General features: G+C 42.4%; 1 long non-coding RNA gene across 3 annotated transcripts in view; it reads right to left on the bottom strand.

The window, feature by feature from the left end:
- The window catches only part of LOC118146855 (uncharacterized), a 120,161-nt gene that overhangs the window by 58,946 nt on the left and 37,392 nt on the right, over positions 1–23,823 (bottom strand). For 2 of the 3 annotated variants that reach the window (XR_013525320.1, XR_004732941.3), the window contains exon 3: positions 1,813–2,003. The exons of the other annotated variant lie outside the window; for it this stretch is intronic. This is a non-coding gene — a long non-coding RNA (uncharacterized LOC118146855). The remainder of the gene's footprint in view (positions 1–1,812; positions 2,004–23,823) is intronic. 3 annotated transcript variants of the gene reach the window in all.

Genomic DNA, 23,823 nt, shown 5'->3' with positions numbered 1-23,823 from the left:
TTGAGTACTGCAGCATCACTGTAGCTCACTTTAGTCTCAAACTCCTGGGCTCAAGCAATCTCCTGCCTTGGCCTCCCAAAGCACTGGAATTACAAACATGAGCCACCATACCTGACCAAATCGTTAAAATTTATGTCCACATAGATGGCTTTAATAACTATAAAAATAATACCAAATAAATGAATATAAAGAAATAGATAAGCAAGAGAGAGAATGAGACAGACAGACAGCAAAATGACAGGAAGTAAGGTTTGCAGGAATAAGCAGGAAGCCTGCTGCTGATGCCAGAAACCATGAAGGGAGACCCAGGCTGAGCCAGGCACAGGTGCTGTTTTGCCAGAAATACAAGATGGGCATTGGGGAATCAGGCAGAAAGAAAATGCTTTTTAGATTATGTAGGAAAGATTCTGGCTTGGACTGAGAGAAAAATAACATTGGTACTAAGGAAAATAAATGTTCTTAACGATGGGAGAGTCTGGCAGAAATGAACCTGCAATGGTCATGAGCCAGCCTTGCATTGCCCAACTGCAGGGGACACCATTCCCATCAAACTCCATGTAACCCATGCCCCCTGGAGTTATACAGGTGGATGCACCAGCCCTGTGGGAGATCCAGGATCTAAATTTTATTTCTTAAACTGTACCTCAACTCTTTCAAATTATATTTGTTCTTAGTAACTACTTGCCTGTTTGAAACTGTATCTGATAATTCTTAAGACCTTCAGCAATGAAGATACATTGCCCATAAGAAAGACATTGCTGCCTTAGTCTTAAGAAGATAGGTTCTAGAAGAAATAATAAAATGACAGGCCCCAAGTAAAGTTCTTTTTTTTTAGACAGGGTCTCACTCTGTTGTCCAGGCTGGAGTGCAGTGACATGATCACAGCTCGCCACAGCCTTGAACTCCTGAACTCCTGGGCTCAAGCGATCCTCCTGTTTCAGCCTCCTGAGTAGCTAGGACTACAGGTGTGCACCACCATGCTCAGATAATATTTTGCTTTTTTTGTGTGTGGAGACCAGGATCTCTCTTAATTGCCCAGGCTGGTCTTGAACTCCTGGCTTCAAAGGATCCTCCCACCTCTGCCTGCCAAAGCACTAGGATCACAGGCATGAGCCACTTGGCCCAGCAAGAGGAAGTTCTTAAGTCCTCAAATGGTAGCAGAAGTGATAGCAGGCCAGGTACAGTGGCTCATGCCTGTAATCCCAGCATTTTGGGAAGCCAAGGTGGGTGGATCACGAGGTCAGGAGTTCAAGACCAGTCTGGCCAACATAGTGAAACCCCATCTCTACTAAAAATACAAAAAATTAGCCAGGCATGGTGGCAGGCATCTGTAATCCTAGCTATTGGGAAGGGTAAGGCAGGAGAATCGCTTGAACCTAGGAGACGAAGTGCTGTGAGCCAAGATCACACCACTGCACACCAGCCCAGGTGATCATGTGAGACTCCGTTTCAAAAAGAAATGATAGCAAAGCAGACAGCTTGCCTTGGTATTGGGCTCACAGCCATTCCCTAACAAAAGTGAGATCTCAGGCAGATGACTTCCCCAACCTTACCTAAGTGTCAAGACATTTACTGAGATGAGGAGTTGTGCTAAATACGGAGAATGGCCCATTCCAGCTCTGAACACTCAGCTATGTCTAAATTATACTGCTGGAGGAGCAGCAGCTGCCTTGTGAACAGAAGTTCTCAGCCACTGCCATTCTATCGGGTTCCCCCACAGGGCTGGGTGCCATTTCACAACACTTCAGGTTCTGCCCAAAGGGCTTCCTCTTTGTGCCACAAAAGCCACCCTACTGAATGTTCAACCTGTACCTCGAGTCAGGTCTCATCAGATCTCCTTTTGTGTGTATTTTCTTCTGATTTTGTGTGTATTTTCTTCACAGTGAAGAGCTAGTCATAATCCTCTACTAGCTCCTTCAGGAACACGTGTTTGGTGGCAGAGGTCATCATGTGGCATCGTTTGGTGTGTCCCTCCTGGTTGTTCCATGTGAGTGGGAAGGTAGCTACAGAAATTTTGCAGAAGACAAAGTCAGGATATAAGACAATCTTCTATAGAGTTGCCAAAAGAAGTGCTGGGTGGTGAAAACATAAAACACATAGGGTTTGTAACTCATTGGCTTTAAACTCAAGCTCTAGTCCTTTTGGTCAACATGCCACTCACTGAGTTTTAATGGAAGCCCACTTATTATCAAAGCAGACAGTGCCACAGCTGACAAGCAGTGTTGTCATTTCTACTTTCCTGGACTAGGGTCATCAAGATTACTGCAATCCGATTCCAAGTCTTCTCTTCAGCCTTTTCTGCTTTACACACTACACAAAGTAGCCACTCCCTCAACATGCTTTATCATTTCTCATTTTTACCCTTTTTCTCAAATTCCAAATCTCTGGACTGTTTCTCCTTTATTCTATATTTGGAGTCCTTTGCCCCTTACCAAATTCAGACCCTCACCCCCACCCTCACACACTTTCCCCAAATCTCACTGGCTGAAGGGTTTCCTTGCCCACTAAGCTTCAAGACACTCATCCCCTTGAGGACTCCAAACATCGACAAACCTTCATAGCCCTGCTTCCACCATCTTAAATATTATTTAATGATTCTTCTTATCTCTGCTAATCTTACCAGATTATAATTACCTTAACGGCAGGATATACATCTTCCCACAGCAATTGGTCCACACCTCAATAAATACTCCTTTATTATTATTATTATTGCTGAATAAGAAGTGTTTCAATAGGAGACACCTCGCATAGGTCACAATGGATATGAATAACATGTCCATTTCTTCAACTCTAGGATCATTTTTACTCAACATGTCACTTGTGGAAAGTAGAAAAGTTCCTCTTCAAAGTTTCCTTTCTTGTTAAAGAATAAATCCTTCTTGCTTTTTTGTTAATAACTCTTTGTTAAGCCCTGTGTAGCTGTTAAACATGTTTACAGGCATGTAGTACATACTAAGTACATTCTATTGCACTTTAACCAACTCGCAGCCTTTGCCCCTTTCTTATTTGGACTTTCTTTTTGTTCTCCATTGCTTTTACCTGTTTAGAAGAATTTTAAGTTGTTAGCTAATTGGGTTTTAGTTTAGATTGTGAGGTCTGGCTCCAACCAACAGAGATCAGACACAGCAGTAAGGACAGTCCCAAATGCGTAAGGGATACATATGTCTGCTTTTCCTTCGTTCATTGTACTCTTGTGGCAAGATGGCTAGCAAGTGTACCCTTCCTGCAGGAAGTAAAAATTGCCTTGCTGAGAGATCCCTTGTCTCGGTACTAATTTTTCTTTGTGGTACCGAGCATCTATTTCCAACATCATTCAAATTCAATGACCTTCCCTACCAGAAACCCAGAGTTCTAAAGTTAACCATATCCTACTTGACCCTGGTGCAGTATTGCCCAATAAAAAGGCAGCGTGATGAAAAACACACAGTGGAGCTCGGTGCTCAACTACCTGGGATCTGGGGCCAGACTCCACTTTGAAACTTTGGGCCACCTATTTCACCTCTTTTGGCTTCCATTTCATCCTCTGTAAAATTGTCCTCTCTCCCCAGAAATAATTCTTTGGTGGATCTTAACCTCTTTATGATCCATTATGTTTTACAATTCTTCCTTCAAGAGAGAGTTATGCACAGGACTCTGAATGACAATTGAAGAGATGGATCTAAGCCTCAGCTGGGCTGAGGAGACAACTTCCTTGGCCTTCCCATTTGCAATCTCTGCGTTAATGATTTTGGTTGTTAGACACAATAAAAATACTTCTAATAACAAAGTGACTTCCTGCAGGAAATTGAAAGTGTGATGGTTGAAGACAGCGTTATCTTTCACCAAATGTTTCTGCTCAGCTTCTGCTCACTCCATGGGGAGGGAGAGGGGTACACAGGCTACTCCTAAAGGAAACCTATCTCTTGAATATCAGTAGGGGTTGAGATTTACACAGTTGAGTAACCTTTTTCTCCTGAGACTTTCCCATTGAACAACACTTTTCTCCTGGGGCTAAGAGCTATTTACTGAATGATCTTCCCCCACGGCCTGTGAGCTGCCCTGCACTTTTGGTACTGGGTCAGAAAGACGAGGAGGCTGCTGAAGTCTGTGATCAGCCTGTCTGCAGGCCGGAGCCCTGTCACCAGAGGACACTTTTACTGACTTCCATATCCATGTAAGGCAAGAGAAATGACACAATAGCTGCACACTCAAAAATCACAGTGTGTGTCCACGTCTTAAGAACCATTTACTACCATAATGATCCCCCAGTCATTTGTTCAGCCGTCCTAGGGAGAAGCTTGTATTTGGGAGACTGGAGAGAAGGAAAGATCGATCTCTCTCTCTCTCTCTCTCTCTCACACACACACACACACACACACACACACACACACACACAGAGGGGGGAGAGAGAGAGAGAGAGAGAGAGAGAGAGAGAGGAAACTGCGAAAGAGGAAAGAGAAAAAGAGGGAGAGAGAGAGGAGAATTTGAAGAACTAGAGCAGACATTAAACAGAACGTGCCCTCAGAAGCCTCACACACCGGTGACAAGCCATGCAGCCACCGTTGTGTGGAAGGGCTTTAATGGCTTTATCCTCCAGCCCAAGAGCAGAGCTAGAGCTGCAGGGCCGGGTGTGCAGCAGCTGCACTCTGCCTCTACCTGCTGCAGCCGAGGTTTGTCCTTAAAGTGCCCACGAGGCAACGTTTTCATGAGCTGTCTCGGCAATTGATAAGTCGTTGGTCGGGAAGTGGAGACATTCACAGGTTCAGACCTGAAGTTTGGTCCTTAAAATGAATTGGAAGCATCTGGCTGTTTTGCTGTCTATAGGTAATGATGCAGCCGCGTCACACACCCAGATGTGATTCTACATTTCTGCAGCTGTTCTGGTGGGAGTTTCAACACCCAAAACATCTGCTGCTGGGACTCTGTGGTACAATTCTCACTCCATCTCTCTGGGTTCTTATTCTTTTCCCAGAAAATTTACTTTCTTTCCGCTCAGTATTTTTTCTATTTTCCAAAGGAGTTATTCCCAGCAAAGGGATACCCACCAAATTCTATTTCACATGGAAGAGAAATTCATATAATCTTCAAAATTCACAGGCAAACTGAGGGGGTATGATGCTAATTAGTTTTATGAGGTTTTATGAGATAGAACATTAGAACCAGGCAAAGAATTCATAGTTTATCGCACATTTAGAAGAAATGGCTTTAATAAAGTCACTTCTGTATGTTAAACAAAATAGGCATCGTGATTAACATTAACTTCTGTATGTTAAACATAAAGAGAACATCTTTAAAAAATGTTCACCTCTGGGATATCTGTCAGCATCATCAAACTGCACACATAAAGCTCTCTCAGTACTGCAAATTTAGTCAATAAAATACCCTCATAAAGCATGATTCCTCGAACATTTTAGGTGATAATATAAAGTCACATAATAGTTTTGAAGATCAACAAGAAATATCAAGAGTCATAAAATATTTATGCACTTTCACCCTGTAATTTCTAGGGGTTTATCCTAAAGAAATTATCTTATATGTAGAAAAGGCTTATGTATAAAGATACTTACTATGGGATTAATTACAGTGAAAAATGGATTTGATCCATTGTCTCAAAATACAGAAATAGTTAATACGGTGTCTCTACTTCCATAGGACACATGGAAAGTCAATACAAGGGACTGAATTGTTCCAACTGCTTGGGCAGCAATTAAAAAGATATTTACTGAAACTAATCATAATACGGGGAAATGCTTCTGACATATATTAAGGGAAAAAGCAATACATAAAGTTGTTTGTATATTATGCTTAGAATCATATCAAAACTCGGCATTTGAAAATGACCCAAAGTAATTGCTCCAAAACCATCATACCTATTGTGTTTGAGAGGTAAAATTATGGGCAATTTTCTTCTTTTCTCTATTTTCCTAATCATTTATGAAATGGTTATATTGCTTGAATGAATAAAAAGTCAAAGAAAAGTGAGTTCTTACAGTATGGCCAAGACACAGAATCTGCCAAGGCAACAGAGTCTGGTAAGAAAGCAAGACCACTTAATTCTGAGGCATGTCTTCAAAGGCAGTCAGGAGCAAACTGACTTCAGACGATAACCGCAGCCTTCTGCCTATTTTCTCCAGCATTTTAAGAAACCCAAAGTGAAATTAACCCAGTTCCTACTTTCACCTGACAGAGCTAGAAATACAATGACCAACTATGATTAAACCAACCCAGCTTCAGATGAAGGCTGATGAATATCTACATCTGGGGAAACTTATTTTCCTTCATTTCAGTGACTGAAAAACTTGGAACGCAGTTCCTCTCTTTGGTTCCACCAAGTGACTTTTCCAAGCCCACAAAACTTGGGAAGGGTGAATACAGTACTTGTGTCTCACTATACCCAAATGCCTTTGCCAACTCCTATTAAACTTGAAGGAGAAAACAGACAAGTGAACATTGCTTCGGGCTGACTTTGAAAACACTCCTCACAAATTTTAAAATAGTACGATTGATTTTTTTAATATCCAAAAATAGACTGCTATTTCATAGCATTTTGGAGGACAGTTTTCCTTTAGAAGTGAAAAGGGATGACTGAGTGATAGGAAACGGATTAATCTCAGGATTTCTCAAGGAAATGCCGACCCAGCATCGGGCCCTCACACACACCATTATAATTCTTTGATTTCCTGTCACTGCAGATCTGAAAGTAAATAGGAGACATGGAAAATCAATGTGAGGTACTGAATTGTTCCAGCTGCTGCGGCTCTGTTAATTACATCATATTTTTATGGAGACATTCGGCTCAGACCTGCCAAGTGACCGCATCTGGAAGCATCGCCTGCCATCCTGTTAGGGGAAGCTCTTCTCCCCAGACATCTCGGTTAACTGCAAAAGGACAAGCTACCCCAGGAAAGCAGCTTGTACAGCCCGTCTCGGAGGCAAAATCCGATGATCAGCGTGTCTTCCGTTACCATAGCAATGAGGTGCCGGGCACTGGAGAAGGGCCACACCTGTGCAGGAAGCGGGTTAGTCGGTATGTGCAGTGCAGACCTAAGGAAAACGAAAGTCTGTTCTCGGATGGCCAGGCCTCAGTGGTCTAAGTGGGAGACAGCCGAAAACAGACCGCAGCAAGCAGGCAGAGAGGAACAGTGAGAGCAAAAGGACCAGGTTTAAAGTGCCAGGGCCTGGGGAACCACAGTGGGCTTCCAAGACAAAGGCCTTTGAGCACCTACCTGCTTGCCAGTACACTAAAATGAAGCTCTCAGCGCTAGCACAAACTTCACAGACTGTTTCAGTAAAGGCTCTTCCTCATTTCCTTGTAATTGATATGCTTCCGAAGTCCTTCTTGGTTTATCTTCCTCCCCTCCATCCCCCTTCCTTGCCTTTTTCTTTCCTAGCACCCTTCCAGAAGTTTCCAAGGCCCTACTTTCTTTCCAGCTTTACGGGTGCTAGGGCTAGCTTCTTCATCCAGGCATCTCTATCAGCACAATTCATTCTCTCTTTTTCTCTCTACAGCACCTCCTTCCCTCATCTATTTCCTGCTATTTTTTTCTCATTGTAGCTTCTTGCACAAGTAGCTAAATGAAATAAAAATCTAGTGTTAGCAAAGACGCTCTGAGACATTCCTTAATTTCCTGTCCCTGCTGCCTACCTTATCCTTACTGATGGGGTCTTGGACACAGTCTTGGCCCAAGCCTCTGATTTTCCAAATCCTACATTCCTCGGAAGGCATCCAAGGGCTCTATACATAATTTAATTTCATTATTTAAATATGTATTTCAAATGTATGGCACCTATCTCCTATTCTCTAGCCCCCAACCTGAAAAAAAAAACCTTAGCCATTTTTAGTGTAAATTAAATGTACATTACATTTAAATGTCAACGCATGAAATACGTATGTACATAAATTTAACACATGTGAAAGTGCATTCCATTTTTAATATAAATTCAATATAAATTATAAGTTTTTAAAACTTACAAGCTTTAGCACATTGTGAACTTGTGCCTACCAAGTAGATCATTTTGTACAGATCCACGAATAAAGGTTCTACTAGTTTCAGAGAACCGTCTCCTTGAGTAGGAACACAGTAGGGAAGCACTGATATTTGTATAAATTCTGGCCTGTGCCTGAAGGTTCAAGTAAAATTGCATACAAGCACACCTTGAGCACATGAGTGAAGGGCTTGATCCAATGCCAGCCAGGGTTCCTGCCTCTGCTTGGGCCTTCCTCTTGTCATGGGGTAATTGCACTCCTGCAATATAGTAAGAGGCTGTACCATGTCAGAGACTATTTAAACTCTGGTTTCAATGCCCTGGTTGCTTTCTGCAGTGACTTTTCAATGAGAGAAATTTGAACATTTACTAAACATCGTGAGTGATTCAACCTTCAAACAGGAGAAATTTCCTGCTACTCCTCATGCAAGAGTCCAAGTCACTTAGACTAAGGGAATCTCCTAAAATTGGAAAGCCAGCTGCCAACAAACTTGTCCTTTAGAGCATTTATCCGAGCAAATTTGCTGATTCTGGATAATCTAAGGCTGAACTGCTATCTGTAGCCACCAGTTTCTAAATTTTGTGTTTATTCCAACGGCTTCATCTATATAATTTATAAAGATAATTGTTATACATTTGAAATTAAAATGTATATTAATAAATTACTTAATTGGTTTTATTGACTGGAATTTCCACTTAGATATCATTTGAAAACAAATGCTTTGCAAAACAAAAGTTGAAAACCACTGGCCTCACCACTGCCCCCCAGACCCCTCCTCCTCTCCATCTCTCCTACTTCTGCTTTTGGCCCCAGGGAACCCATTGCCTAGATCCTGCCTCCCCACCAACGGTCCTTGTTCTTCCAGGCTGTCCTCTGCCCTCCTGCCTCCTCCTTTCCAACTTGATCTCATGAATCCTTCCCTAGAAATCTGGACATCATGCTCTAAGCTGTCTGCTCCAGTGTGATAAACAGACTCACACTAACGGAGTCATTTCTAAAAATGACTTAAGGGGTTACCACTGCATGGTGGGAAGTGGAGGTGGCAGACTGACATCTTACCCTAACCTCCTTATGTATTAGTGAATCGATGTAAAAAGGCAAATCACTCACAGTGAAATTTTAGGCACCTCGACATTCAGAAGAATCTATCAGAGGCAACCCGTGGTCCATCTCATACCCTTTCAAAGTGTTTCCAAAACTATCAAACTGAGCACGCGAGCATCAGAACCACCTGTGAGGTGCTTACTAAAAAGGCAGATTCCTGGTATCTAGCCTGAACTCTTTGGAGGCTAAGACCTAAAGCCACCTTTTTAGCCAGATCCTCAAATAACTCTGCATGTTGAAGCTCAAGGGTGCCTGCCGCCACCATCTGCACGTGGGCGTGAAAGGCCAGGGTTGAGTGTGGACACTGTCTCTGGCTCCATGGGAAGATATAGACTGAATGGCAAGCCAGGGAAGAGAAGTACACAAGCAAAACGAGGACCACCCAGAGACAGGACATAATAATCCAGTGAGCACTCCAAAAAGGAAAAGACAAATAATGCAAGTTCCCTTTTCTCCAGCTCCAAATTAATTGGTCAGCATTGGCAGAGCAGAAACAGATGGGGGACATCTGAACATCCTGGAGGAAACAGCAGCAGGAAGGGGAGGGTCAGGCAGGGCAGTGCTTGAAGGCAAACCCACAGGCCATGGGGGCTGGTGAAGGCACCAAGCCAAGCCCTGCTCCCTCTGATCTGCCTACATGGAAGGCTTTCGTTGCTGGATGCACTGCCTTTTCAGCACTTCTCCAGGGCAGGCCCAGAATTCCTGGAAGGCCCAGGCAGAACACACTTGAGCAGAACAAGCAGAGTGCCACTTCCTCAGGCTGTCATTTGTGCCTCTGTTCTTCCTTAATAAAAATCCACCATGCACTCCAAAGGAGTAACTAGGACACTTCGTTTTTATTCCACGTGCATCTCATTTGTCTTCAGTAGGTTCTTCCATAATCTCATCATTATTGCTATGGCCCTCGGAGGACAGCTGACTTGCATTAATCAGGCGAGCCCCTCATCGCTCACCAGATTCTTTACACTTTTACCATGCCCTGGGGCATCCTAACTTACTTGAAAAATTAATAAACCTCCCCCCTCTTATCTTACCTTATTAATGTCTGTCTTTGTAACCCATTATCCCCGCATATCATCAGAGATCACTGGAGGGTGAACACCAGCTTGCTCCCCTAATTCTATTCCTGAAACTGGAACACCCCTCTCCCCGAATGGCCAGAAAGAAAATGGCCTTCATGGGCCGGCAGGGTGTTTGTTTACCAGCTCAGATGGCACCGTGGACCACAGGCAGGAGAATTCTTAGGCTTCAACTAAAGGCTATTAAGGCCCATTAGGTTGTTCTCTCCTCCTCCACATCCCTCTCCCCCTCTCTTGTGCACCCTAGTAAATCTGACTCATTAGCTTTAGATGTTTTGAAATAGTGGTACATTAATCACTGGTGTTTGCACACTGTTTATGTGGGTTGTTGGTCATGGTCTGTAGTTATACTGGCTGTCTCCCTTGCTTACTTAAAGGTACAATCCAATTGAAAATAAAGATTTTTGCAGGTTTGCTCATTACACACAGTGTCGGCAGCTGGTGAGTGTCTTTTGCAATTCATCAGAGGCCTCCCAGACCACCTGCTCTTGGCATCCTGCAAACAGCTGGCTCTGGGTAAGTACCATAAGCTATTACCTTATACAACAAATAAATAAATAAAGGGATGGATGGGTAGACAAATAAGTAAATAAGTTGAATTGTCAGCCCTGAATCATTGCTTCTGGAAGGGAAAAGTCCATTTTAAATAAGGGAAAAGTACATCTAGCCCAAACCTTTGAGGTTCCATTTATAGAAAAAAAAGAGGAGAGAGGTGAAGCTCCCAAACCTTTGAGTGGAAATATTTTGTCATTTGAGTCACAAGGCAGTCAAGAAAAGAACTCTATGACAGGCTGGCAATGTGGTTTGGTACAGAACATGAGAAGGGGGGGATTGAGTTTAATTGCCTGCTGGATTTTCTTTTTTTCCAGAAAAAGCCATAGGGAGGCTTTGTGAAGCTTGAGCTAAGGCCACCAGATGTCCCAGGATTAAGAAGCCAATCCCAGTTTCCAAGGTTGTCACCACTTTAGTTTTTTGTAATGTTTGCCTCAATTTTCAACCCTGAAATGATCCTCTGGGTGGCCATGCTCTACTCCAGTCCCTGAAGAAAAGCTAGAGGCAGTAGGAGCAGGAGCTGCAAGCTGGGCGCTGGTAAGAAGGAAGGACAAGGTTAGAGAGGAGACAAGCTGCAGGTCAGCTGCAGTGTGGTTGACCTTGATGATACAGAAACTACAAACCAGGTGAAGGCCTGGGAACAGGTGTCATTTTGCAAGACTTCCAACATTTATCACAGACAGTCAAAAACTTCCCTGAGGTCTACTGGGAAAGTTCTTATAATTTGAAGCTGGGTCCTGGATCACCCAATACAAACTTGAGGGAAAAACTTATTCACGATACTTGTTACAGAATGGTGAGGCAAACTCTATTCAGAGGGGATACTTCAGTGGGTTTTTGTAGTAGGAAAGAGAAGTCAGGCTCAGCTCAGGATACAAGGAAAAGTGGAATGTACAGGCAAGGTCAAGGAGCAGGGTGGGGAGCAGTCCATGCAAAATTACTAAAAGGAAACCTCAGGGCCGGGTGTAGTGGCTCACACTTGTAATCCCAACACTTTGGAAGGCCAGGGCGGGTAGATCAGTTCAGATCAGGAGTTTGAGACCAGCCTGGCCAACATGGCAAAACCCTGTCTCTACTAAAAATACAAAAATTAGTCAGGCATGGCTACATGGCAATGTCGCTAGCCCGTGCCTCCAGACCTCCAAGGACGAGTCAGGAGCCTGAATCAGGAGAATCGCTTAAACCAGGAGGTGGAGGTTGCAGTGAGCAGAGTTCATGCTGCCACTGCACTCCAGTTGGGGCAACAGAGCAAGACTCCTTCTCAAAAAAAAGGGGCGGGGGGAACCTGAGGGGTAAGGGGTACTCTGCCTAAATGGATCTAACAGGATTCTTACTGAGAGCAGGCCAGGGTGGCCAGACATCACCTGAGGGGCCAGTGGATGGAGGATGAAGAACCCCATCAGATATCCAGGGTGATCAGATATCACAGGTGGGAGAGTCTGTCTAAATTGATTTAACAGGGTTCCTGCTAAAACTGGACAATGCATGGAATTCAATGAATATAAAAGTCCAAAGGTCAGGGCCTAGTTGGATTCAGGGCCTAGTTGATTAGAGTTTAGTCCACCAGACAATCATTGTCATCCCCCAGAATGATTTAGTGTGGTCTCTGAATTGATCAAAATTTGGCTGTGTCTCTTTACCTTGTTCTTGTAAAACTGGAAGGGAATTCTGGCATAGGATGGGCACCTAACTGACTCACTGTTTATAAGCTTCATCAATCAAATGCCTGAACGAAGCACTTAGAAACCGTTATTTTTATCTTATGGCTGGCTAAAATCTGAAAAATTCTGCAGGTTTATTTTTGCCCCCTTTTTTAGTGTGTTTTTAAAAGTGTGTTTATAGATTGAATTAATGTAGAAAAATGTTCTGCATTTTATCAAATTGAGAAGTTGGAAAATAAATCAATATTGCTAAATTTTTCTGACTTTAATTCTTCAAGAACCTTGCTATTAAGAACCTACTTTACTCTGTGGGGCTGAGGAGCAGCAGCAGCAGCAACTGTGGTGCTTCTCAGAAATAGAGACTCCCAGAATCAGAATCTACATTTTTAACATTTCAGATCCTCAGCTGACTTGTTTGCACATTAAAGGTTGAAAAAGTTCCTCACCCTCTTCTGTACACTTGATTGCTTTAGGTCAAATATATCTGGTGTAGACTGCTACCAGCCACATCAAGACTAAGGTGATCATAAGAATCTGAATAAGAAAATGCAAACCGAGGAATTTCCTCACCAGTTCTTTGGAGAAGCAGCACAATGTAGCAGAAAAGAATGATGAAGTCAAAAGTCTGGCTTGACTTTGACTTTGCAACTTAGTGGAATCCTGACTCTGGGCTATCACTCCACTGAGGCTTAATTCTCTCACTTGACAACAGGGAGAACAGCAACTCCGATGCCTCCCTTCAAGGCCATTTCAGAAATACAGGAGTTCCTTTATGTGGAATCATATACTAAGCTCTAAATGTGTTACACATGTACAGTTAAGTTGTAGAAGTAATAGGAGTAAGTGGTGAGAATCTTGGAGCTGGATGGCTCACCAACTGGATGAGAATGGAGACCCAGCCTGGTGGAAGGTGGAGAAGAGGTAGGCCCTGGTGTGCTGCAGTACTGCCACTGTTCACATTTTCCCTGGTGGAAGTGAAGGCAACCACTGGTGAGATGTCTCTAGCCCTTGAGAAGAATGTGGGATATGTAAAATAAAAGGAATTGCTGAGGACCATTGACTGATTGAAGAGAGATTACAATTAGGATGGTCACTCAACAATTCACGCAAACTTATCAAAGCCAGAGGGCCTTCTGGGCAACATTTAAGGAAATGCTGATCTCAGGAAGCCAGTGGATATACAGAGAGAATGATCATGTTCACAGGTAACAGAGCTTCAGAGAAAGCTGAATTCTCATCCTAGAAGGTGTTCTGTGCTGAGATCAGCCTCTAACAGGGAAACCATAGGACCCTGAGACTTGGAATGGGGATATCTGAGTAATGCCGTTGAGAATTTTCAGCTCCCAGATTCCCATACAGAAGAGGACCACCCCGCTTTGGTAGGAATAGTGCCCTGCAAACTGCTTTGAAGCAAGTGTCTATGTGTGTGGAGTCCCCAAGACCACCCCAAGTTTGATTTTTCACTAGAAGGACTCAAAAGACTCAGAATACAGTCATAATCACAGCTGTGATTTATGGCAGAGAAGGATACAAAGCAAAATCAGCAAAAGGAAAAGGCACATGGAGTGAAATCCCAGGGAAAGCAGGCCAAGAGTTCTCTCCCAAAGGATCATACAGGACGCACCGAATTCTCCCAGCAGTGAGTTGTGACAACACGTGGAAAATGCTGCCAATCAGAGAAGCTCGCTAGAGACTCGGCACCCAGGGTTTTAACTGGGGGCTAATCATGTAGGCAGTCTCTATCTGGCAAGTAGCAAGATTCCAGATTCCCAGAAATAAACCACATTGTTTTAGTATAAACCATGTTGTTTGCACAAACAATTTAGGCACAGTCAGCCACTCTCACCCATTCCAGGAATGGTAGGAACCCTCCCAAAACCCAAGTCACAAATCCCAGTGAAAGGCTAACCTTATCAGCATGCCTTTCAAAGAATAACAGCCAGGCCAGCTATGTTAACTCTTTTCTGCGCTACAGTTATCATTTTTTAATTAAAAAAAATTTTTTTTTTTTTTTTGGAGACAGGGTCTTGCTCTGTTGACCAGGCTGGAGTGCAGTGGCACAGTCACAGCTTACTGTAACCCAAACTCCTGGGCTCAAGGTATCCTCCCACCTCAGCCTCCTAGGTAGCTGTGGGAGGCATGTGCCACCACACATAGCTAATTTTTATTTTTATTTTTTTGTTGTTGTTGAGATGGGGTCTGTATTACCCAGGCTGGTCTTGAACTCCTACTTTCAAGCAATCCTCTTACCTTGGCCTCCCAAAGAGCTGGGATTACAAGCCTGAGCCACCCCACCCAACCTTATAAATTTTATGTAACAAATTACCCCCCAGGACTTAGTGGATTAAAACAGCAAACATCTATTTGCTCGTAATTCTGTGGGTTAACCTTTGTGGCTGGGATGAGCTGAAATGGTTTGTCTGTGCCTCGTGTGCTGTTGTGGCATTCTCTCCTGAGCTTGCAGTCAGTCAGTCAGCTGGCTAGGGTTGGACTGTCCCCACAAATCTCCTCACACATCCGGCAGTGAGCTGGTCAGCTATAATGCAGGACTGCTAAGTTTTCCTACATGTGGCCTCTCCACCTGGCAAAGCTCACAGCATGGCCACTGGGCTCAATGAAGAAGACAACAAAAGTTGCATGACCTTTTGAGGCCTCAGTTTGTAAGTTTCACAACATCACTTCCCAGTCTCCTCTGCCAGTCAATGCAAATTACACGATCAGCCAAGGTTCAACAAGGTAGAGTGACAGACTCTACCTCTTGATGGTGGGGGGGGGGCATGGAAAAGAGGTACAAGTGGACTTTGGTGCCACGTTTTCCAAATTATCACAGTGCTTGGCCAGTCATCAATTTATCACCCCTCAGCTCCAATCCATCCTCCTTTGCTCTGCTTTGTGATCCTGGAGCTAGAGTTTGTAATCATTCCTTTATTTTCCCATGGTATAATATCTTTATCAACAAAGGGCACTGGGGTGACACTGCAAGGTCACAGCCAGAGAAAGGAGATTCTTTTACTGGTTCCCCAGGGCCATTTTTCTTTGTCCTGGCTGCTAGCAGATCAGCATGCAGGAGGCCTGGTAATGCTCACCTTACCAGCTCTTGTGGACCAGTTCCAGCCTCCCTGCACCCTCCAGCAATTTTCTCCACCACCCAGTGGGATGTTTCCTGCAGACCAGCTCCATCTGTGCCTTCTACTAAGTTTCTTCATCACCAACATACTGTGTGTTCCCATGGCAACCACACCCTCTCCAAGGGAGTTTGGACCTCAGCCTCAAAGGAGGAAGATGGAGAAGATATCTTTTCTAAGTTCCTCGTCTCTCCCTCAGCTCGCAGTGGTAGCTGCTTTCCATGTATGCTATTTTTATCTTCCTTAGACCCCTCTTTTATGCCTTTTTGTAGTTAAATATATTTTACTACTTAATACTTCTTAGGTTAAATTTTCTCTGTTCAAATTACAGTATGGTTACTGTCTCCTGATTGGACCCTGATTGACGCCACGCCTTAAAAAATAATTTTTGCCCCCCCTGCTGCTTCTCCTGAGCAACAGAAAAATAGCAAGGTTAAATCTCATTACACCTTAACCAGAGATGTACTGGGCCTGCTAAGAGGCCAGGGCCTGTATACCAAAGAAGCTGTAAGCTCTGACTAATACATGCCAGCAGAAGTTGGGAAAGTGCGTGGGAATAGATGCTGAGAGGTGGGGCTGTACGACACAAAGTTAGACAAAGGAGAGTTAATCAGTGTGGGAATACTCTCCCATGATACCCAAGTGTGGGCAAATACTCCAGAGAGAGTACTAATACACTGCAAGTATGGCTTTCAAAAGCTTGGAAAATAATCAAGGCCCATCCATCTATTTGACCCAATGAATTAGAAATACCAAAACTGATATGGCAAATGGTCTGAAAATGGCATTTAAAGCTCAAAGAAGTGAGTATGCTAAAGAGGATGTACCAGGTAAGTCTAGAGAGCCCCCAACCGGCCGGAAATGTGCCAGAGGAGGGCCCCGAGTACAGTCTTTCACAAAAGGGGTAAGGAATACATTCATGACAATCAAACGTATTGCACAAATTATCGAACTAAAAGAAATCACAAACAGATTATCAAAAGTCTGCAAACCTCTGCCTGAATAAGAAGTTACAATTGTTTAACAAGCTTCTGAACTTGAGCCATTTAAGAATGACTGAAGGAGAAGCCAGATCCCCATGACAAAAAATCGTGCAGTATCACAGAAGTATATTTAGTAGCAATTCTCCCAGTTCTTCCCCAAAGAGATCAACAGCCATTTACGTAGATAACTGTCCAGTGGAAAAAAGGGAACACCCAAAACTTCCAAGGATCTAAGTACAAGTTCACTTTGATTCCCAGGGATCCAAAGCACCATTATGCCCCTCCATTTGAATAGAGAAGGATGGGGACCAGTCATGACCGACATCCAGTTCAGTGTGGCTCCACTGGGTCCGTGAATTCAACCAGTGATCATTTCCCTGTACTGTGCTCAAAACTTACAAGGATTATTGGGCCCTTTATTAATTGACTGTGACATTCAGGAACACAAAACTCGATTGTGCTTCCCATTATAAGAGGGTGAGATGAAGGCTAATAATGACCCAGCTCGAACCTCCCTATGGGTCCAGTGGCTTCATAGATCCAGCCAGTGATCATTTTCCTGTATCCAAATGTGTAATTATAATGGATATACGTGATAAATGACAGAACTCTTACATCAAGTTCTTGATCTGTGGTGCAAAAGCTATTGAAATGTGGAAAGCCAAATGAAGCCACTGAAATGTCCCCACCGTCCCCTACCAAAGACGATAAATAAAAGCATTACCATATCCCAGGGGAAATGGCAAAATTTAGTGCCATCATTGAAATTTTGAAGAATGCAAAACTGGTGATGGACATGATATCCTCATTTTATTCATCACTTTAGCCCCTACAAAAACTCTATTGATTATTCACTAGGAGGACTCACAAGACTCAGAATATACTAATACTCACCGCTGTGATTTATTGCAGCAAAACAAAGCAAAATCAGCAAAGGGAAAAGGCACATGGAGCAAAATCATGATACATGATAAATGGCAGTGGACCAACGATGTGCTGGTAAACATTTAACAACAGGTTCTCCAGGGTCAAGGAACGATTGCTACATAGCATTTGCCAATTTCCAGAGTATAATGCTCCCACCATGGGTTTGACAACCAGCTCAGAAGGCTCCTGAAAATTTAACAATTGGCTCTTACAGGCCAGAACGATCCTGCTTTAGCACAAAAACAGCCACAGCCTTAACCAAATAGAAGTCTCAATTGCAGCTGCTATGGCAATGTGGCATTTTTACTAGGACAAATGGTTTGAATGTGTACCCTCCACAATTCAGATATTGCCAATGTGATAATATTAAGAGATGGAGATTTAAGTGGTAATTAGGCCATGAAGGCTCCTCCTTTGTGAATGGGATTAGGGCACTCATAAAAGAGGCTTCACACAATGTTTGGCTGGTTTGCCTGTCTCCCGTGTGAGAACGCAGCGTCCCTTCCCTCCAGAGGATGCAGCAACAAGGCACCATCTTGAAAGTAGAGAACAGACTTTATCAGACAACTGAACCTGACAGCACCTTGACTTTGGACTTCTGAGCCTCCAGAACTGTGAGAAAATAAATTTCTATTCTTTATAAATTACCTAATCTGTGGTCTTTTGTCTGGCACAAAACAGACCAAGACAATAAGTTTCATCATCACAGCCATAACTGGAATGGGCCAACTTTTTGTTTCCATTTCCATCAGAAAGAAGAATCAGAGAGCAGTTCACATTCATGTGGGATGGTTAACAATACACTCCCATGGCCATCCCACAGGGCTTCATTAACAGAGTTAACTCTCTGTTAACTGCCCTTACAGCCTCTGTCATAAGATGGTCCAAAGGGACTTGGACATTTCACTAAACACCATATTGGTCCATAACATCAGTGACATTATGTTAATCGGACGCGATTTATAAAAAGTGACAAGTGCTTTGTAGTGTCTCCGTTAGAGATATGAGCTCCAAAGATGGAAGGAAAGCCCTACGAAGATTTAGGAATTGCTGATATTAATTAAGAGTTTGTAGGCACCAAGCTAACTAAAGCATGTTAGATCATCCCTTCCAAAACAAAAGAAAATTTATTAGATCTCATACCTTTTTAAAAAGTAGTATTATGCAGGTATAATCAGCACTGTGACATGGGTCAAAGATCTATCACAGCATCTGTGACAGGAAAAAAAAAAGAATACCCTGCAAAGTTTGCAACACAACATCCCACTGAGAACCGGCACTGCCTTGTCCAAGGCTGCTCTCCCCTCGACGAGGGGACAGCCCAAACCAATGTCACTGATGTAGGGGCATAAAGGCTTAACCTTAGCTTCAATTTGGAACAATTATCAAGACCCTCCACCCCCACCACAGAAATTCCCCTGCAGAGATCTGTGGAGAATCAGCTCGGCCTTCAGTTGCAAATGCTTCTCAGATCAGTCTCCTCCTCTACCCAATGCTGCCTTCCTCACTTCTGTATAAATGCCTCTCAGTGTATCCCCCAGTAAACGTTCTGCATGCAGCTCTCCATCTCAGGGTCTGTTTCCAAGGAACCCAATCTAAAACAGCATACAATGGAACTCAAGCTCACTCTCTTTATTTGCTTTTTTCTCTTTTCTTGTGGTCAGCATCACTGTTACCTGGTAAGATTTCATCTGAAGGGAAAAATTGCAAAGCAAGAATCAGTTGACGTCTCAGTGAACTTGAAGGGACTCTTCGTGTTGTCTCATAACAAACCATTGTCTGCTAAAACTTGAACTGAAGTTTAGACCTTGCTACCAAGTCCAGTGTGGCAAATACATGTTCTTTTCACATGCTACTCGGAATGACTTCCAGCATAATTTTAAGAAGTGTTCTAAGGTCCTTTTCATCAGAAAATGAGCATAATCAATCAATCATAATTAATCAACTAAATCAATCAATTAATCAACTAAATTAATCAACTTAATCAATTAGTGATGTGAGCCCTGAGTAGGATGTAAGAAATAGTGGTTGCCTATGTGACATATGTTTGCAGAATCATTGTAGAAATTGTATATGACTATGTACTAGGAATGGGTATCAGCACAGGAAATTACTGGTATAAACCCTACAACTGCTACAGAATTGGGCATTCCAGGGAGAAGAATGGGCTGTTTTACTGGGAGCGGAACTCCTGGATTAGAAGCATGGCAAAAGAGTTCTTCCCATAAAAGAGATGACACTGCATGAATTTAACCCAAATCACTATCAGATTAGGTGGCACATGCCTCCTTGATCCCAAGGACACTGAACAGATTCTTCTAGAATTCAGAGACAGCTGGGACACCAAACACAGAATGCTTCTGAGACTGTAGTAACTGTAGTAACTGGGTTCCCAGGAGCAGGAAGGCTCACAGGATTGGCTATAGACATCACGAAGAAAGGAAAATCAGTCCTATTTGTGATCAAAAGGAATCAACTAAAAAACTGAAAGTGCTTGAGATGGAAAATCCAAAAAGATGACTTATCACAAAATCAATACATAAAAGTTCTAGCATTTAAGATATAACATAAAACAAGTAGATCTTACACTAAATGTGTGTATATGTGCATGTGGGGGCAGGCAGGGTGGATAATACAGTTTGGGAAATAACTTAGCAAAAAAATCTATATACCTGCCGAATCTCTATGGGAGGAAAATCTTTGCCAATCTTAACCTCAGATCCATTCGTCACTCTTCCTCTACTCTGGTCTTAATATAAGGGGCTGACAACTCTAAGCTACATTTTCTGTCAGGATTTGATCAATGGGAGGCACTTCTGGGAGATTTTTTTCTTCTGGGAAAAGGAAGAAACCCAGGAGTTCTTCCAGGAGAAGGAAGAAATTCAGGTATTTTACCCCCTCCTTCTGTGCCTCAGGCAACATCTCAAAAGAGACTATTTTCTCTATGGCTACAGCCGCCACATAAAAAGTGCTTCAAGCGTCCAGTTGATGCCAGCCACTGGCACCAGTAACACTGTCTCTTCCCTGCCCTTCCAGCCTAGGATGTGGGGATTTCCCATTGCTGCTCATGTCCAGGTTTCCACACTGTCCCCTGTTGGCCTTCTTAGCTCATTTGCCTCTCATATCACCAATTAATAGCATTAAACTGCCTCTGTTAAAAATACTCAAATTGTTAAAATAATAATAATAATAATCCCATTAAAAAGTGGGCAAAGGACATGAACAGACACTTCTCAAAAGATGATATACATGCAGCTAACACGCATATGAAGAAAAGCTCAACATCACTTTAGAGAAATGCCAATCAAAACCACAATGAGATACCATCTCATGCCTGTCAGAATAGTGATTATTAAAAAAATCAAGAAACAGCAGATGCTGGTGAGGTTGCAGAGAAAAAAGAACGCTTTTATACTGTTGGTGGGAGTGTAAGTTAGTTCAATCATCATGGAAAATGGTGTGGTGATTCCGCACAGACCTAAAAAACCAAACTACCATTTGACCCATATACCCAAAAGAATATAAATAGTTCTATCATAAAGACACATGCATACATGTGTTCAATGCAGCACTATTCACAGTAGCAAAGACATGGAATCAACCTGAAAAGCATAAAGAAAATGTGCTACATATACACCGTAGAATACTATTCAGCCATAAAAAAATTACAAGATCATATCCTTTGCAGCAACATGGAGGGTCTGGATGCCATTATCCTTAGCAAACTAACACAAGAGCAGAAAGCAAAATACCATATGTCCTCACTTATAAGTGGGAGCTAAATGATGAGAACATATGGACACATAGAGAGGAACACACACACTGGGTTCTAACAGAGAGTCCGCAGGGTAGGAGGAGGGAAAAATAACTAATGGGTACCAAGATTAATAACTGAGTGCTGAAATGATCTGTACAAAAAAACCCCATGACACAAATTTGCCTATATAACAAACCTCCACATACATCCCTGAACTTAAAATGAAAGTTAAAAAGAAATACTCAAATTGTTTTTCTTTCTTGCTTAGACACTACTACAAAAAAAAAAATTACTGCTGAGGAATAAAAACATTTAGTTATTGAAAAGATGAGTTTCCTGCTGCAGGTTTTCATACCACCCTCCCTTCATCTGAACCCTCCTCAGGGACCCAGCAGCTAAACCACAACATTAACATTGATCATCCAGGCCTCCAGCTCAAGATGGACATGGAGGATCCAAACAATGGCTAACTTGATAAATAGTAGAGCAAAATGCTTCAGAAACTACTAGTCAAAACAAATAGCCATCAGGATAGAAATGTCCCTACTCAAAGATGAAAAATATGATCTCTAAACAATCATTCTGTAACAAAAACACAAAGAAGGAATGTTTAGCCAGGCATGGTGGCACATGCTTTTAGTATGAGCCACTCAGGAGGCTGAGGCACGAGGATCACTTGAGCCAAGAAGTTCGAGGCTCCAGTGGCCTATTATCACCACTGCACTCCAGCCTGCATGACAGAATGAGATCCCATCTCCCCTCAAAAAAAAAAAAGAAAGATAGAAAAAGAAAAGAATAGAAAATAGTAATGAATTAAGAAGTGTGTAGATAATTCTTTAGTCTAGGAAACTAAAGAAGCTTTTAGGTGACAACTACTTTGCATTCCCAAGGTAATCAAAGAAATAAAATGAAAGATGGTTGAATAAAATATACTGGGATGAAAAGGGAATTAGAACAGTTAAGTGAAAACTATTTGATATAAATTATAGCATAGAATTTAAGGCTGTCTTAGAAGCATAATTAAATCCGTAGGATTACGATGATGAAATTTAGAGCATAGGTTTGCAGAAATCACTCAGAACAAATAGGAAAAGAATTAAAATAATTAATTACCATTTGAAATAAATGAGTACCTCTTGAAGCCTCTTGCTATATGAGCTCTGGACTAATGACACCAGGTAACCATAAAATGCCACAAACTGGGCACCATAACTCATACCCTATAGTTAAACAATGTATAACCAATCACTAACCACTGTTATTTCTGTAAAACCACTTTGAGACTTTCTGTCAAACAACTTTGCATCAGCCCACTCCTTGTTCTCTTTTGCCTTTAAAAACTTGCTTATAACTAGCTGGGCACAGTGGCTCACACCTGTGATCTCAGCACTTTGGGAGGATCACTGAGGATCTCAGCACTTTGAGTGGATCACTGAGGTCAAGAATTCAAGACCAACCTGGCCAACATAGTGAAACCGCATCTCTACCAAAAATACAAAAATTAGCCCAGCATGGTGGTGCATGCCTGTAATCCAGCTATTCAGGAAGCTGAGACAGGAGGATCTCTTGAACCTGGAAGGTGGAGGTTCCAGTGAACCAATACCATGCCACTGCACTCTAGCCTGGGCAACACAGCAAGACTCTGTCTCCAAAAAATAAAAGAAAAAGAAAACTTTGCTTATAACAAAGGCTGAAAGGAGCATTCTCCAAGGCAACTTGGAGGTGTGTCCCAGGCTATAGTCTTTAACCTTGGCCCAAATAAACTTTCTATGTTAATTTTGCCTGTTTATTTCTTTAGGTTGACGGAAGGAAGGTTTCCACCTAGACCTTAGAGAACTCATTGTATTCTGGTGAAAATTATCACCATCATTATCATCATCTCACAGCAAATGAGATTCTTATAACTCTTAGACACTTTGCATGAATCTACTGGTTAGACAGGGTTAGGCTGTTTCTGCTAGATGTTTTAAGGTCATAAAACCATTGTTCCTGTAGTATCTTTGATACTCACTTACTATGTGAGTTAAAGCTGTAACACCTGGCTACTGAGCTCCTCCAAAACCTTACACACATATTACTATGAGCTTGTCTTTATCATTAAGCATCTAATTCTGGGGGTCTAGACAAGTGACCATGGTAAGGCCTGGGAACAACACCTGGGCCTCATCCTCCTTGGACTGGCTGTGACTCTTGTACATACTGATTAGATCCTCCAGGAATTGTCTGCACTGACACATAATTAAAATTGCCTACCTCCTGGATTTTTACTGAAAATAAGGGTTACTAAGAGTAAACATTACAGCTATTATATATAATTAAAACTACTGAATACAGGAGAAATAATTCTGTATAACAAGTGTATAGGAAAAGTAGAATATGTTTTTGGTTTTTAAAAAGTTACATGAAGGCATAAAAATGTGATTTTTGTTAAAAGGAAAGTAATTTTGTCAGTTTAGAGAATTTTATAAGTTGTAAATTATAGGAGCAAATGAAAAATAAAACTAAAGGGATATAAAAAGTTAAGAAAAGAAAAAGAATGAGGCCTGGCACAGGGGCTCATACTTGTAATCCCAGGACTTTGGAAGGCCAAGGGGGGTGGATCACCTGAGGTCAGGAGTTTGAGACCAGCCTGGCCAATATGGTGAATACCCATCCCTACTAAAAATACA

The sequence above is a fragment of the Callithrix jacchus genome, chromosome 13 (assembly GCF_049354715.1).
Source record: "Callithrix jacchus isolate 240 chromosome 13, calJac240_pri, whole genome shotgun sequence".
NCBI lineage: Eukaryota > Metazoa > Chordata > Mammalia > Primates > Cebidae > Callithrix > Callithrix jacchus.
This window is presented reverse-complemented; position numbering and strand designations above follow the sequence as displayed.